Consider the following 18156-nt stretch of genomic DNA (forward strand, 5'->3'; position numbering starts at 1 on the left):
TCTTTATTTGTCTTCCATTAGGTTCATCGACAGCATGGCAGTCACGCGAGGACACATCCCCTCTATCTGAAGGTAAAATTATTTCTGAAAATAGAATCTTTGTTTGCTAATATAAAGTGGTTTTAAAGTATAAGGCGTGTATAGTGCGTGGCTTTGTAAAATGACAATTTTGAGAGGCATATTTTCAGTCCTGCTAGTTTTGTTATGAAAACCTAACAACCCTGCGTTCATGGGAACAGACTCAGTTAAGTAAATGTGTTGTAGCCACTGGTTATTTCAGATTAGTGTTTGTAGTTCATGAGGCTTTTAATTTGATGCTAATACTAATATTGCTTAATTTTAATCTAGTTTCATCAGATAATAGTGCGTTAACCCAGACTTTAGCATATAGGTCTCAAATTTGATTCCTGGAGGGCCGTAGCTCTGCAGTTTTGCTACAAAACCCTATGAAACACAGTTGATCCAACTAATCAAGGTGTTTAAAGCTGCGGGCACACTGTACTTTTCTCCCCATAGACTTCCATTCATACACACACTATACAATGTTCGATGACTTTAAACGCAAGCTTGTGCGTCAAGTTTCGCAGTTTGCTTTCATTGGAAAGTTCAAGCAAAGTAAAATGACTAGCGAAATCGCATCACATTTGCTTGAGACTAAATTAAAGATTAAAATATGATCTTTCTGGACAGGAATTTAAAATATGGACCAATCGCTCGCGTTTTTTAAATGTCTAATCAACTTGTTTTATCCCGCCCCTATTCGCAGCACCGTACTAAAGAATTTAGCAAGCTCAAACTCTAGTGCAGTGGTAGAGAAACCTATGATTCGAGCCACTTGTGGCTCTTTGACCAAAAATACGTGGCTCTCCAGCTGTTTCCCTTCAATATTATTTTACCGTTTAAAAATGTATAACCATCACTAAAAATCCGTTTCCCATCGAAAATACACCTACAATCCCCTTTTTAATTGTAGTTTTATACAGCACAATGAATAAGAACTCCGTTAACAATAAAAGGACGTTTCGACCTATGTGCGTTTGTGGCAATGTGGATAAATTTGAATTGCAACACCAAAAAAGGGCAAACAACTTACATTGCGAAAATGGCGAAAGTGATGGCGAAAATAAAAATACTATAAATTGTTCTTTCTTCATTCATGGACTTGCTCAACATGTGATGCTTCAAATTTGTTTATTGTTGAGTTGTGTATGGACATAAATTAAAGTTTAGTTTAAATCTGTATTTATATAGTATTATACTATATATAATATTATATTATATTATATATTATTATATTATATATAATATAGTATTATTAGTAATACTGTAATAATTTTTAGTAATTTATTGTAATACAGTAGAAAGTGCATTTTTAAGAAGCCATTTTGAGATCTATACACATCCAAATGGCTCTTCAAAAAATGCATTTGCTAAAAATATCAGTAATGGTTCTATTTTTATTTTATTATTTTGTTTTTTTGCTAAAAAAAAAAAAGGTTCACGAGACCCCTGTTCTAGTGTGACCGTAGCTTAAGACTAATAAACACCAGTGATTTTGAACACCTTGATAAGTTGGATCAGCTGTGTAAAATTAAGGTTAAAAATGAAGTAGCAAAACTATGCAGAGCTGCGGCCCTCCAGGAATTGAGTTTGTGACATTCCACAACCACTCCACCGCGTCACAATTTCTGTTTATAGCATGTTTTATTAAAATATATTTTTATTTATATAATGATATGACATTACCACAATCTTCAAAAGTTTGCAATGGAAAATTAAAATGAGTTTAGAATGGTGGGAATTTCTGCAAATACTACAGATAAACTATGTAGTTCGTGTTTTAAAACCCTGGCTGATTTTTGGTTGCCATGATTTAACAACAGTAACCACTTTTTGTGTATGATTTTATTTGTAGTAAAACCATAGTTCAGTACAGGGTTTAGTTATAAATGACAATAAATAGGCAATTATATTGTTGAGAAATAGATTAAGTATTTTTATTGATGAGACAAGTCAGTGCATTTAGTATCTTTATTACTTTCATTCTCTTTTCTTGTCTGTTGCTGGACAAAAGCATTCTAGCAGACAAATGTTTTCCTTGAAACCCGACACAACCTGCTGTTTTCATTGATTTTTGCTGCGTTTCATGCCATTCAGTGTCTCGCTCTGTGTCTTTTCAGCCTTGCCGGTTGACGTTTCTTTATGAGAAAGTCATTTTCTTTGACCTTTTGCCTCTGCATTCAAAAGTCCAAGTGGTTTGGCTTGACTTCTGCAGCTGAGTTTTATTTTCACTCCAATCCTTCTCATTCAGAAAAAGCATGTCTGCTCTAAAAAGCCTTGGCACTTTACCTCACACTTCTTCCTGTTCCATGCGAGTTTGTTTGGAGATCGTGGCGGCAGAAGGAAGGTCAAGTTGTGGTGCAAACAACTCATTAATAATGGAAGGCAGCAAACATGACTGGTTGCTAATCTGCGTAGCTCCTAAAAAGTGCTGTGATTATTAATTCAGGGCTTTTGAAGGCACTGTGGGAGCGTAGCATTCTTGATTGTTTACAAGAGCATTGAACAAGCTCTGGCTGGGCTCTCAAGATGTTTGGTGAAAGACTCCAAAACTTTCTGTTGCTGGAGATGGGGGTGTCTGAATGAGGTAGAGGCAGTGCATGTGGCATTTTAAGTTATAGGCGAATTCTTATACAATGACGTGTAGATGCTCATGCAACAATCCAGGTCTTGTATGTCCATCTGTGTGCATCACTAACTAACTAAAAGACTTTCAAAGAGACTTTTAATTGGATGTTTTTCTCACTTGAGGCCCTACTCTTTATCACCAAATGCTCACTAACTAGCTCTTATTTCATGACCTGCATAATATCAATGGGAGAATTTTTCTTGGTCTAAATCAGTGATTTTTGAGAGACTAAAAGTTTTAATTCCTATTTTAAGGATTAATTATGACAGGCCAAATTTGATGTCTTCGTAATTGCTTTTTATCTATGATGTGATAGCTTTTTAACAGTGATGTGAATATTAATACAAGAATTTCAGAGTTTTACGTTTGTCTGCATTTAGACTTTCAAATTAAGATATTTTAGTGTTATTGACATATTATTATAGTTTTCATGATCAACAGCGATCAAGCCTGTGCAAATCGCTGGAGAACTACACATATGCTACTGATTAGAACTACGAATCCCATCCCGCACCACACACACCAGTTCCAGTTCTCTCTCTGATTGCACTTATACAGCTGGAAGCTCATGATGAATAATCAAATAGACCATTTAAACAGCACACACGCACACACACGCACACACACACACACACACACACACACACACACACATACTTTGCAGAATCTTGTTTACCTGTAACATTACCAAGCGTTATTCCTGTCTAGCCTTGCCGTTCCTTTTGGTCCTTGCTTTGTTTTTTAGTGGTGGGCTAAGCAAGGCTTCATGAAACACTGAAACAGTTGAAGCAAATATGTCGAAGCCTCACAACATTTTGAATCCCATTTCTAAAGTGACAGCTAGTGGTCATTTTTTTGTACCACTCTGAAGCATCTTCAGCAAATAAACAGTTAAGCAAATTGAGGTAATAAACCGCACATGGTACAATTAAGGCTTGGAATGATTTATTGAAGCACTAAGAGTTCCAGACTAGCATGCTAAGATAATGGGTTTGAATCCAAGGTGATGCAGCTATAGATGCTAGTTTTTAAATGTTCTGTTCTTGTAACGTGTTTTGTTTTAACATTGGTCTGACATCTGGATGAACACTTTGTGGATAAATATATCTTGTTTGGTCATAAAAACATTTATTAGAAATAAATCAATTAATGATTTCATAATATTCGTACAAGTTGGGATTTAAACTTGGGCTATTTTGTTCTTCTGAAATGGCTGATGCTTTGTATTGCTTTAGTCACGTAACCTGGTGTGTTAAAACACTTAAGCCACATGACCTGGGTGTTTTGAATTACCTTAATCACATGACCTGGGTGGTTTGGATCATGCTTCGGTGCAGTGTTTTGAAACACTTGCACTTTAGTATCTCGACACTGTGTCAAAACATCAGTTTTTTCGTCAGCCTTTAATAGTTTTATTGTTTATGCTATTTGCCGCCTACACTGACCAACTACTCTCTGTATAACCCTCTAGCTCTTGTTTGTTTCTGTTTGACCATTGCCTGCATGACTTAATAAACTGCATTTGGGCCCTCAATTCTATTGTACCCTGACTCACATGTACAACAATGTTATTTAATAATGTTTGAATCTGTTTTTATATTTGTAAATTACTAATTAAAAGAATTAAGGAAAGTTTTTTTTTTTTTCATTTTATTGATTTGGTGTTATATTTAGTTTAGCTTTAGAAATGTAAAATAAGTTTGTTGTTTTACATTTGAACTATAAAATCCCTCCTTTTTCATTTGAACTTTTCATTTATATACAATTAGAAGTTAAAAGTAATTAGTCATACTTTGCAAAAGTAAATGTCCTTGAATTGCTCATCAATGCATTTGTGTCCAGTTTTAACCAATGAACATCATAATTCTCCCCTTTTAAATGTTCACTGTGTTTTCATCACTCTTCTGCTCTGTCCTTCACTTCTGAATTACAGATCATTTTTACAGATGTGAGGCTTGCAGGCAATTGAATGGAATAAGCGGCAGTTCATAAACGTCATATTAACTATTTATGTGAATAATCAGAGTCTGTGGTGTGAACAGTTGCAAGCGGAAAAAATAAATAAGACAGAATGCATTAGACATGACAGCATGATGTACAGTCGACATTATCACTGTTGGTGATAATGACCCTCAGATGTTTTGCTGGAACGCTGTGCATTTAATGAGGTCTTGCTATGCCGTGCACTACTCTCAGCTTTTTGAAACTATTTGCAATGTATTCGCTTCTGTGACACACTGACATTCAGGATTTATAAATATATATATTTTTTATCTCTGTAGCATGACGTTGATTACTAAGAACTTTCTTTAAAAAGCAAAAATCAAGGTTACAATGAGGCACTTAATGGGACCAGTTTTAAGAGGCTTTCAAAGAAAGAATGTGAAGGTTATCATTTTTAACAAAGCTGTTAGCTCCAGTTCTCGAAGCTGATTGGTCAGTAGCTGTGTTTTAGTCAGCTCTGCCATGACCACTTCCCCCAACAGTTTTGTATATCAACAGCCTTAGGAACATAAACAAACAATATTCTGTCTACTCTTATATGAATTGTATATGTCATAGAAATGAAGAGTTGAGTTTATTTAAAGGTCCTATGAAATTAAAATAATTTTTTTTTTAGATGTTAGTATCAGTATGTTTGATTTTAAGGATATCTATAAGCTAGTGTGCTCCAAAACTGTGAAAAAATTCACATTTAACATATAAACCTGATATAAACATTCAAAGCTTGCAGTTTGTCACTTCTGTCTAAATGGATAAACTATTTTTTGACAGCACCTCATTCTTCATTTTCTCATCAAATCTTCTGACCAATCAAATGTTCTCTAGTATCTGACAAGTCCCGCCCCTGCAAGACTCTCTTTTCTTTTGCTTTTCATTTTGCATTTCAATCACTCTAACTCTCGGAGCTGTGATAGCAAGAAACCAATGACTGTAAGAAATATGGACGACGCGACAGCCCTTTTTCCCATTGAACGCCTTGAGGGCAAAACGCCTGCTTGACGGGCACAAACTGTCGCAAAAGACTGCTGAAATTGGAGCCTTGACATGCGCAGAAGGATGGAGCCAGAGGAGGAGCCGCGAAAATGAGCGGAGTCGAGCTTCCAACCAAACGCTTTATGTAAAATCAACCACGCCCCCCGAACTTCTCAGCATGCGTTTGCTGTCATATCAACACAAATGGATGTAATAACGTTAACAAATATGAGGGTTTTATATATTCAATCGCGCCAGCTCCGGGCCGCCCGCAGCGCATAACCTACTCGCGGCGTCGCGGGCTGATTTCAGCTCGCATGCGGCAGCGCCGGCTCGCTCGGCCGCCGCATCTGGCTCGATTGACTCGGGCTGGAATCGGGCAGTGAGTCCAGGCATCCGGAGTAGGTCTAGCAGAGGTAGTCAGTCTGAGTTCTGAGGGGTAAGTCTCCGGCTGGAATCTAGCTGGAACTGGCCCTAGTGTATTTTGCTATCTGGGTGGTTAGGCGTGTATCAGCAAACTAATAAAGCCCGAAAAAAGCCCTGACCTTAGCGAATAAACAGTGTTCCACCAGGATCATGTATGTCAGAAACTATAGTTTACTGCTGAACTCATTTTGTCATGGTAAAATAACACAGAAATCGAATAATAACACTTCAGTCTTCTACCGAAGCTCAGACGCGCTGCTTTGAGAAACTGTCAATCACAGCTGTCAATCACGATGACATGCCCAGCATTAAATTACAGCTAAAAACAAACTGTTTACAAAAATGAAGATCTGCACCTATTTCAGCACAATAACCAGTGCCTTAATCGACCAGAACCATCTTTCGGGACAGTTTATTGCAAGTGTAATAAATTTTTTTATTTGGGCTCAAGTCTCCTTCATTAACACGGAGGAGGCGGGCTTTATGACTTGTACTCTAGCCAGCCCCCAGGGGCCGATCTAACGGCCGAGACCTTCACTCAAACGCAGGCTTGCGGCACACTTGCAAGAAACGCTAGTGGCTGTTTTTTTTTTTTTTTTAAAGGGGAAGAGCTACTATATGCCCCACCCTGTCGTCATGTTCGAGTTGAGATTGTTAAATTTCTATTTTAAAAAAGCACGTCACAGAACCTTTAAAGGGTATGAGTGACTTTTGCTGGTTTTTATTGCTTGGAATTATTAGAGACAACACGCAGAACAACATGCAGAAAAGAAAATTTTCTCTCGTAGAAGAAACTTTGACGTGTGCATGTCTGTGTGGAAGCAAAATTTTGCATATCTATACATTGCATTTTTAACTTCTCCCCCAATCTCCCGCTGGCCTGCAGATACACGTTTCTCTTAGATTGCGTCTTTGATAGTTCACACTGTGTGATTGTTACTCACATGAACGAGTACTGTTTGCTTGTGATTTTTGGGCATTTGTCGGTGATTTCTCAAAAGTTATTGACGAGTTAAAATCGGGGCTAAAATCTTGTAGTCTGAACTCGGCATAGCTTGTCATAACTTTGCCAAGTACAATGCGATCTGTGTTTATCCTGGAACATCACTTTTGTTGGAAAATGTAATCAATATCTATTCCCTACCCTAAACCGAATCATAACTGTAAATTATTTCCAAAATCAGAGGAATAACAATCATCTAGAAGTGAATAAACCTAACCGTAAGCCGTAACGTAAACATATCCCTTAAATCTGATTGGCTGATTGGAATGTTGTTCCAGTATAAACATAGATGTTAACCCAGGAACATTTTTACTCATTACAATTTTGTATTTTTGTAAAAATTTCAATGGCCTGAATAAATGTTATCAGTCATTTAAATTATGAATTATAATTTGCTGATATCAATTATATGTGCAGCACTTCTATTGTCTCACAGTCTCATGATTTTGGTTATTTTAAAGAAAATAATAAGATTTGATTATAACTAATAAGTAGATTTTAAATAGATTTTAATATATCATGTCAAACTACTAATCATGCTACTTTTTTAAACTTTTCAACATTTATTGGAGCACAAATCAATGTCTCATATTGATATTTAAAAATGACAAAACAAATGGAATAAACCTGTAAATCATAAGCTGTAGGCAGCCAAATTAATTTAGGATATTAGGATATTTTTTACAACACAGAGATCTCCAGTCTTGAATTGAACCCCGAGTTAAATTAACCTTGAATCACGAAGAGTTTATTACCATTCCAGAACTGGCTATACATTCCTATACATTCAGGCCACAGGAGTAACACATGAGCAGCAGTAAATCCGCCTTCCCCTCAATCCTCAGTGTTGTCCTTCAATATTTAAGACACCACCATTCAGATTCATTGTAACGGCAGCTCCGTCCCTAAGGTAGTCATGGTGATCACAAGGGCATCGACCGATGGATAGAGACGCTCTTTGAGCCGTCAGGAATAAAAGAGGAGCAGTTTTGAAGAGGCAGTGTGGGGTGATGGAGGAGGGATTCAGGCCCCAACAAAATAAAATGCCCATAGAGAATAAACTGCTTTCAGAGGTAGAGAGGGGTTGGTCTAATTTGCACAAAGTCCGCTCCTTCTCAAACCAGAGCTGACAGCAGACGTTTTTATCAGTGAGGAACACACTGCGTGCAGAGAAACACATTCATTTCAATGCGGAATCCTTGCCAAGGACAATTGCCCAGCAGGATGGAACATAGGCGCTCTTTTCGGAAAATCAGAGTAAACATTATTCCGCTTTACTTATTTGGCCAAGCAAACATCCGTGCCCACAACTAAACGTGGCTTTTAGATTAAGGCTAGTGGTTGTGCAAAATACAGGTGGAGCGGTTTTTATTGATTGCTTTTGTGTATGGGATTTTCTTGTTTTGGTACATGCACTAGCAGATAAGTGCTTGAATACACTCAAAATTACTTTTACTGCTTTTTCAAAAGTACTTATTTAAAAAGAGTTAAAACAACACAGTTCTTCTTACATTTTTTTGGGGTGGGCCAACTTAATTAAGATGTTCAATCCACTTAAATTAGTAGTCAACTTAATCGATTTGGGTTGGGACAACATGAAGGAATTGTGTGGATCTCTGCATTTTGTACAGTGTACATTAGCCCCTTTCCCACATACTGACCTTTCCAGAAAATTACCTGCAATTTTCCGGAAAGGTCTGTATGTGTGAACAGAAATTCGTTCCGGCAATTTTCTGGAAAGAGAAGTTGTAACATTACCGATATTTTTCCGGAATGCTGTGCTGTGTAAACACAGAAGGAAAATTGCCGGAAAGAGCGCGTTCACGTTTAGAACGTGCTGTCGTGAGACATCTACTCCAGCCAATCAGAACATTCAGAAGCATGTTTATGAAATAAAATCTCTTGAATATTTTTCCAGACACATTTAGCTGCTAGATGTTAACATTTCTATGTTTCTTCTGAATGCCAATTGTGTAAAAAAATGTGCATTAAAACGCTTATGATAAATCGCTGTTTGTTTACCTTCAAACTCTGCTTCAGTTGCTTGATGCGTGTGCACAGGAAGTGCACGAGTGCTCCGGCAAAGAGCTTAGAATCACCAAAGCCCCTTTCACTCAGTGATACCGGTAAATATCTGGAAAATTTCCGGTAAGACTTTACCGGTATATTGAAAAAAGCGCTGTTCACACAGGCGAGGACGTTACGGAAATTTTCCGGAAAAGAGCATTCACACATCCATTCCAAAATACCGGTAAATTCTGACATCATTCACCACAAATGAGCTTTAAACGGCTGCGCTTGTATTTGTAAACATTTGACTAAATTACAAACTCTGTGGATGATCAATATTGTGAACAACTTTCTCAGGATCACTTTCGCATGTCGAGATGTTCATAATATGTGCGTGTGCAGGCGCTCATAGGCTGTATCACAGGCACACGCAAAGCTTGAAGGTAAACAAACAACGGCTTATCATAAGCATCTCATCGATGATTATTTACACAGTTGGCATTAAGAAGAACATATAAACGTGATCTGACTAACTTCTAGCAGCTAAATGTGTCTGGAAAAATATTCAAAGGCTTTTATCCTCACAAACCGCGCGGACGTAAATGCGTCTGACTGTTGTGATTGGCTAAAGCAGACGTCTCACGTCAGCACGTTCTAGACATGCACGCGCTTATTACGGTAATCTTCCTTCTGCATTCACACAGCGCAGCATTCCGGCAAATTGCCGGTAATGTTACAACTTCTCTTTCCGGAAAATAGCCAGAACGAATTTACCGGTATTTTCAAAAAGGACCTGTTCACACATACAACCTTTCCGGAAAATTGCCGGCAATTTTCCGGAAAGGTCTGTATGTGTGAAAGGGGCTCAAGAGTCCCTGTATTCTGCTATTTTGGAGTTAAGTGATCGGCTTTCCATTGGATCCTATTGCTGTCGCATTGTCAAGCAGCTGCTTTGTTTTTATTTATTTATTTAAAAAGTGCATTAAAGCTGAGATACAACCTGAAAGACGACAATACAACACTTACTATCACAATCATCAGCACTTTTAATAGTTTATTTTACAGACTTATAATGTGCAGTTGTTCTTTTGGGATTTTCATTCCAAAATGGCCGCTGTGCCGTTTAGTGGCTATTTCCTCTTAGTGATTCTATGCCAGGGGTGTTCAAACTCGTTCCTGGAAGGCCAGTGTCCTAGAGAATTTAGCTTCAACTCTAATCAAGTTCACGTGAACCAGCCAATCAAGCCATTACCAGACATACCAGAAACTTTCCGGCAGGTTTGTCGAAGTTAGTTGGAGCTAAACTCAGCAGGACACCAGCCCTCCAGGACCGAGTTTGGACATCCCTGTTTTATGCTTTTTGGCTCTGGTGAGCGCCAGCACACACACATATTATCTACATCTTGACATGCGAAAGTGTTCCTCCATATGTTTTCATCAAAGATGTTCACAATACTTTTCTATCCACAGAATTTGTAATGTAGTCAAGTGTGTAAACATTTAGCTGTGGCTCACATTTCTGCATTATGGATGTCTCTGGGACAAAAGCAGCTGCATGAATGCTAAATCTTAAAAAAAAAAAGTCAACCATCAACAAAAGCCAACCCCTTCTGTGTTATGATACAATCGCAGCCGTTTAATGCTAATTTCTGGTTAATGATGTCAGAATTTATAAGTATTTTAGAATGGATGTGTGAATAGTCTTTTTCAGAACAACATTCTTTTCAGTACGTCCATCCCTGTGTGAACAGTGCTTTTTTTAATATACCGGTATCGCTGTGTAAAAGGGACTATCATTTATTGTTTTAGTATGTTATTCCAACAACTTTTGTACTGGTTCAAATCAGTCAATTCAAAGGAAATGATAAGTCAGAATCAAAAGATATAACACAAGAAATAAAGTCTGAATAGTAAGAGACTATATTCACAGTTGCAAGAATCAAAATTCAGTGAAAATAGTTAGAGATAACAATATCAAGTTTATATCTTACAATTATATCTTTAAAATGTAAATGTAAGTTTACATTTTTTTCCCTGAATTGTGATTTATATCTCAAAGTTTTTATCATTTAATGCTGATAGTTTTATTTTCATCCTTAAATGGACTTCAATCATATAACAACATATAAATACTTATAACATGATATTATGTTTATGAAATGTAGAAAATATGTTTACATTCTATTATTTGAAGTGTTTAACATAAGCCTTAAGGGATAGTTCACCTAAAACAATATTCTGTCATCATTTATTCACCCTTCACTTATTCCAAATCTGTTTGGCTTAATCTGTATTTCAGAGGTCGAACACGGGGAGAACATGCAAACTCCACAAAGAAGTGCCAACTAGCCCAGCCGGGATTTTTACCAGTGACCTTTTTGTGAGGCGACAGTGCTAACCACTAAACCACCATTGGAAACGATTAACTATTGACTTCCATAGTCAACTTTCATAGTTTTTCCTACTATAGATGTCAATGGCTATTAGTTTTCAGCTTTCTCTAAAATATGTTATCAGCAAAACAAAGAAACCCATGAAGGTTTGTAGATAAGGAGTACATTTTCATTTTTGGTGATGAACTATCCCTTTAGGGTCAACAATCAGATGTGTAGTCAAACATATACTTTGCCTTCTAGTGTATGTTTTTAACTAATGAACCAGAAACCACAAACATCTTTTTTGAATCAGCTTGGTGAAGGCTTCATGTTTTTGTGTGAATCTTATTATTGATTACTGTTATGGAGAAAATTACAACAAAATATGTCCTCAGGAGAATCGAGATCAGTGACACCTGTTTACCTCTCCCTTGTCAATGCAGAGACTGGCCGAAATCTCTTAGGATCCGAATCCAGACATTTCATTTCTCCCGGGAGAACATATATTAATAAATCATGCCTTTCCATTCAGTGATGAGCGTGTGTGTCTGCACATTTCATCTCCTCTTTAGTCCTACATGTCTGTCACAAGGTCTGTTCCAGCTGCTCATCTCACTGACTGTCTCCCTTCCTTTAATGATTTTGTGATCAAAACTGACAATTAGGGACTGACGCATGATTTCAGATTATCACCAGGGGGACGTTTTTACCTATTTGAAGATTAAAAGCACTTGCATTTGGATAGATTAAAATCAAATTTAAACCAATATGAAGCAGTTTTTTTATGGTAAATACTTATTAAATGCAGGCATAATGAGCACTCCTTGTTTGTTATGAGGGTAAATAAGAGTAATGCAGGTTTAAGGTTTTTTTTGTTTGTTTTTTTGTCAGAGCAGTATTAATGACCAGCACACATTTTATTATGTGATTTACAGAAGACAACATAGCAGTGACAGGCCATCAACATGACATCAGATTGACATAGTTCCCCAACGCTGTGAGATTTTTGGTGGAAATGAAAATCGGGTTGACGTCAGACTTATGTCAGTGTCTACTGTTGGACAGACGTTGCATTTTGGTCACTTTCCAACTCAATCTAAAAACAACCAGATTTTACTGTCTAATGATGTGGCAGTTTGATGTTGTGTGGACATAACCACTGTGACGTCAATTAGACAGATTTTGGTTGCCAAACTGACAAATAAATGTCATTACTGACGTCTTAAAACGTTGGCTTAAGATGTTGGCTCAATGTTGGATTTTGGTCTCTGACCAATGCAATCTAAAAACAACCAAATATCAACATTACCCACATAGCAAAATAACCAGCTTTTGCCTGGCCCACATGCCGCCGTGAATTACGGTACATCACTGGACCAAGTCTGACTTCCAGACAAGGGACAAACACGGACCATATCTGGGCCATGCCAAGGTAATAACCCATAACTGGGCCTGAACTGTGCCAGATATGTGCATGTGTCACGACTGCAATGAAGTTAATAAACTCATGAAGCATTGCCTTTAGGTGCGCTATGGGCGTGCTTTTTCTTAAAGCGACCTGATTGGTAGATTTTTTTCTTTCCTTTATTCAAAAATAATGAAAATGTATTTTAAATGTGGGTCAAGATAGACCAAACTTACATGGCCCACATATCCATTATTAGCATCTGGGCCAAATACTACTTTTGTTTTCTGGCCCCAAGTCTTGTGTGTCACCTTAAGGACGGTGCCTCCTGTGCCAAACCCGGATCATGTTTGGCCCACATGCTGTATGCCAGGGCTGGAAGAATATTTGCTGTGCCAGCTTTCTGCCAAATCTGGGCCAGAATTCTTTGCTACCCGAGTATTTGGCGTCATTATTGGAAATCAAAATAACGTATACTGAATTTTGGTCACCTGACATCATGACCTAAATCTAACCTAATATTAATATCATTTGACGTTGCCTAACTGCTGGGAATCATTAAAATTCAGTGTAAGAGTTTTTATATAAAATCATTCTTGGCATATTTGGAACAATAATTTAAAAATGTATTAGAAGATTAAATTTAAAGGAATAGTGTATTCACAAAGGACAAATATGGGATCTTTTACTGGTCGATGACTTGTTTCAACCCAGTTAGATTTTCTTCTGTTGAACACAAAAGAAGATATTTAGAAAAATGTAGAAAAAACTGTAGCCAAAGACATCCATAGTTAGAAAAACAAATACTATGGGTGTCAATGGTAACAGGTTTCCAACATTCTTCAAAATATCTTCTCATGCGAGTAAATAATTGAAATTTAATTTTTGTTGGATCACCGTGCAATTCCAAAATACTAATAAATGTTGTTTTTTTCTTCTCGACCAAGATTTAACGCATTTGTCAGCCAAATATTTTTAATGATTTAAAACGAAACAATTTAGTTTGATCTCTTATTCCATTAAATAATTTAGTAGTACATATCATATGTGTTTCATTTTTATGTTATACTGACTGATGATGGCGATGGTGCAGTGGGTAGCACTCTCGCCTCATATGAATAATTTGCTGGATAAGTTGGTGATTCATTCCGCTGTAGAGACCCCTGATTAATAAAGGAACTAAGCTGAAAAGAAAATAAATTAATGAATAATTGATGATGGAATACTATTTCACCCATATTTTGACATTTTAACAAAAGTTATTGGCAAACTTTCCTAGTACTGAGTCACGGCTGGAAGGGCATGCGCTGCAGTAAACGTGTGCCAGAGTAGTTGGCAGTTCATTCCGCTGTGACGACCCTTAATATATCAGTAACTAGTTGAAGGAAATTAAATGAATGAATATTTGCAACCTTAAAGAAGTGACATTACTTGCTTTTATCCTGCTTTCTATGCTTTTGTTATCTTATGACTCAAGTGTCATTTAGCCAGTCCGATGTAAATTTCCCCACAAAATAGAGAGAAAACTTTCACAGTTTGACTGCAATAGTTTCATTTTCATTAGAGATGCCGCCTGCAGCTGCCGAGATATACAGTATGTGTGGAAGGGGGTGGATGAGTGATTAGATGTCCTCGTCCTCTGATCGTTTGTGCCTCTGTGTAAATAAATAACCTGCGAACGCAAATAAACAGAGGCATCCATCATGAGCGCGTCCCAAAGACAGTGACTGATTTGGGTGTGAGGCTCCCGGGGGAGTAGGGTACGTGGCACTGACACTTTTATTGTGAGAAATGGCAGCTGCCAGTGAACCAATATTCACGTGGGTGACATCATCACTGAGCTGCATGGGTGAGCAAGTATGTGCTTTCTATTGGTGTTTTATTTATCCCTTGATGAACAGCCTGATTAGTAGCTGTCTTCAAAAAAAAAAGTGTCCTTGGGAATTGATATGGGTTTGCAAATAGAGAATTTATATTTTGTTTGTCTGAAGATGCTTGCTGTGGGTCTGCAGTGGACGATGCCTATGGTGTTCTGATGCCACACCTCTTCTGTGAGCACTTCACTAAAACACTTAAAATGGAATTGTTGCAGCTATTCCTCTTCAGCTGAAGCCACACCTCTTCTCCCAAAACCACACATTTTCTGCTAAAAACACACCCCTTCTGATTCCGATGCTGCACAGACTATGGTTTTTTTATTGCATAATTATCTTCTGCTGAAGCCACACCTCTACTGTGAGCACTTAACTAAAACAACAAGTGTGTTAAGCTTGAAGTGACACTGCAAAGACAATTTAACTTCATTATTATTCAAGCCACACCTCTTCTGCTGAAGCCACGCCTCAACGGAAAATGAACTAAACCTTTCAGATTTTTAATTTTAGTGTTGCCTCACATGGATGAGCCAGTTGGCATTTCTGTGTGGAGTTTGCATGTTCTCCCTGTGTTGGCGTGGGTTTCCTCAGGGTGCTCCTGTTTCCCCCACAGTCCAAACACATGCGTTTTAGGTGAATTGGGTAAACAAATTTGCACATATTGTGTGTATGTGTGTGTGAATGCAAGATGGTATGTAATGTGTTTTGGCTGGAAGGGCATCTGCTGTGTAAAAAATGTGCTCAGGGCAGGGCAGATTTAGTGATTTAGGGGCCCTAAACAACTCCAGCCATGGGGCTCCAAGTCCTTAAAATGCACCCCTTCTACATTAATTTAATTATTATTTATTTTGGCTGTTTTTTTTTAATAAATCACTCAATCTTTTTTTGTAAATTTTTTCTAAATGTAAATTTTACATTTTAAATTATTAAATGTCTTAAAATAAATTTACAACTAAAAATAATAATATATATTTTTTATAAATTTGACTGCTGCACTACTCCATGATTGAGGGGTGTGGATTGTTTTTCATAATATTATATTACATAACATTATGTCATTACAATAATATTTTTATTGTATATTAAATAATATTTAATTACGTTGTATTTGTTTGACTCTCACTATACAAAATATGATAGAAAATGATGTTATATATAAGTTATACTTCTAGATATTTATTTGGGGCCCTCAGATGTCCTGGGGCCCAAAATAAATATCTAGAAGTATAACTTATATATATAAGTTAAGCTACACCATGCAAACTCCACACAGAAATGCCAGCTGACCCAGCCAGGGCTCTAACCAGCGACCTTCTTGCTGTGAAGCGATCGTACTACTGCGCCACCATGTCACAAGCTTAAATTTAATTATTGCTTAATTGCCCACTTCTCCTGTGCTCGCTTCTTTTAACATCAAAAGTAACTGTAGCTTCTGTCCATCACTTGATTATCTGATTATTATTCTTTTAATAATTATTCATTCATTCATTCATTCATTCATTCATTCATTCATTCATTCATTTTCTTTTCGGATTAGTCCCTTTATTAATCTGGGATCTCCACAGCGGAGTGAACTGCCAACTTATCCAGCATAGTTTTAAGCAGCTGATGCCCTTCCAGCTGCAACCCATCGCTGGGAAACACCCATACACTCATTCACACACCTACACTATGGACAATTGTAGTTTACCCAATTCACCTATAGCACAAGTCTTTGGACTTGTGGGGGAAACCGGAGCACCCGGAGGAAACTGTGTGGGGAGAACATGCAAACTCCACACAGCAATGGCAACTGATCCCGCCGAGGCTCGAACCAGTGACCTTCTTGCTGTGAGGTAGCAGCACTATCTACTGCGCCACTGCGTCACCCTCTTTTAATATTAATGTTTTATTGAATTTTTCAAGAACAACCACAGAGAAACACATATACACACACACGCACACAACACTCGGCACTGTCCCGGACAAAACCCATACAATGAGTCAATGAGCAAAACCACAATGACAATACAGTTTAGTGAGTGAAAACAGAAAATAAAATAAGGAAAGAAAAATAAATAAATAAATAAAATCTCTTAAGAATTCACAGAGTTTAAGTGGCTTGTTTGTTCATCCAAATATTCAAGAAATAAACCCCAGACACTAAAGAATTTTTCGATAGAATGAGTCCTCAGAAATCTCAGTCTTTCTATCTGTATTACCGAGATAATGTTTGCAATCCACATTTGAAATGAAGGAGGTGAAGATGACTTCCAAGCCACAGCACAAGCCTTTTAGCCACAATCATATCTCTAGACAAAGAGATGTTAGAGTCCATTTGGGAGAAGAGAAATGTGTTGTGAATATACAAAATATAGCAAGCTCTGCATCAGGTGATAAAAATTTACTATAAGCCTTAGAAATCCAATCAAATATGCTTGACCAAAATGTGTATAACAAGGACAAAACCAGAAAGCATGGGAAGTCGTTCTGATTATTATTCTTGATTAATGCTTATTTAATGTTAGTATCATCGTATTTATTTAATTTTAATACATTTATTGTGTTTATTTGTATTTATTTGTGTATCCAAAGTTCATTTGTATGCATGTGATTGCGTCCTTTACTGTTTTCAGTATTTTGTTTCCTATTTGGGTTGATTTGTTTCTTGGAGCGCTCAACTTTCCAGTTTGTCCGTGCCCCTGTTAACAGCCCTCTGCTCTCCAGAGCTTCTGATAGTTGCCAGCCCAATAAATACTGTCTCTGTACACGGCAATCCAGTCCCCTTGCCCTCCTGCTCCAAGATTGATCCCTTATCCCCACCCCTTCTTTTCTCTGGGCGCTGCCAGACCCGCAGCTTTAGAACCCAAGTGAATAGGTGAAACTCTGAGGCTCCAACAGATGGCCAGAGCTGCCCTGATTCAGTCACACTGCTGCCGGATGAATACCAGCTCACAGAGCCCAGAAACAGAGGAAAAAACAGAGTTCAAGGCGAGCAAAAGAGAGATAGAGAGAGTGATAGAGTTTCCCCCATGTGTGTGGGAGAATAAGGCAACGTGTTAATATGCATGAGGGGAAGAGTAACTGTGAGAGAGGGAAAAAGAGACAACAAGAGAGGGGAGTGGACGATATTGAATTGTAGATGGAGGGACTTCTTTCCCTCCCGCCCTCTTTTATTTATCTGCTATAGAACCACGCCTCCTTCCTTTCACCTCTCCGTGTGTCTATATCAAGGGACCGGCTATGAGAGAGCCCACTTGTGTGGCTGACAGAGGGGGAGTCGAGTCAGAGGTGGTCTTTCGAGGACCGAACAGGTGACGGATCTTTGTATGCCAGAGTTTGAAGGCTTCTATAGTTTTGCTGTTCCTCGGGAAGGATTCAGAGGTGGGAATCAGTGAGGTACGTGCCTTTGTCTTAAA

At 37.8% G+C, this 18156-nt stretch overlaps 1 protein-coding gene across 8 annotated transcripts in view; it reads left to right on the forward strand.

Moving 5' to 3' along the window:
- The first annotated feature begins 31 nt into the window (after positions 1-31).
- Positions 32-18156, forward strand: part of sulf2a (sulfatase 2a) — an 82165-nt gene continuing 64040 nt past the window's right edge. For 4 of the 8 annotated variants that reach the window (XM_073915572.1, XM_073915575.1, XM_005169269.6 and 1 more), the window contains exon 1: positions 17993-18136. The gene's annotated coding sequence lies outside the window, so the exon portion shown is untranslated. 8 annotated transcript variants of the gene reach the window in all.

This window comes from Danio rerio, chromosome 11, assembly GCF_049306965.1.
Source record: "Danio rerio strain Tuebingen ecotype United States chromosome 11, GRCz12tu, whole genome shotgun sequence".
Taxonomy (NCBI): Eukaryota; Metazoa; Chordata; class Actinopteri; order Cypriniformes; family Danionidae; genus Danio; species Danio rerio.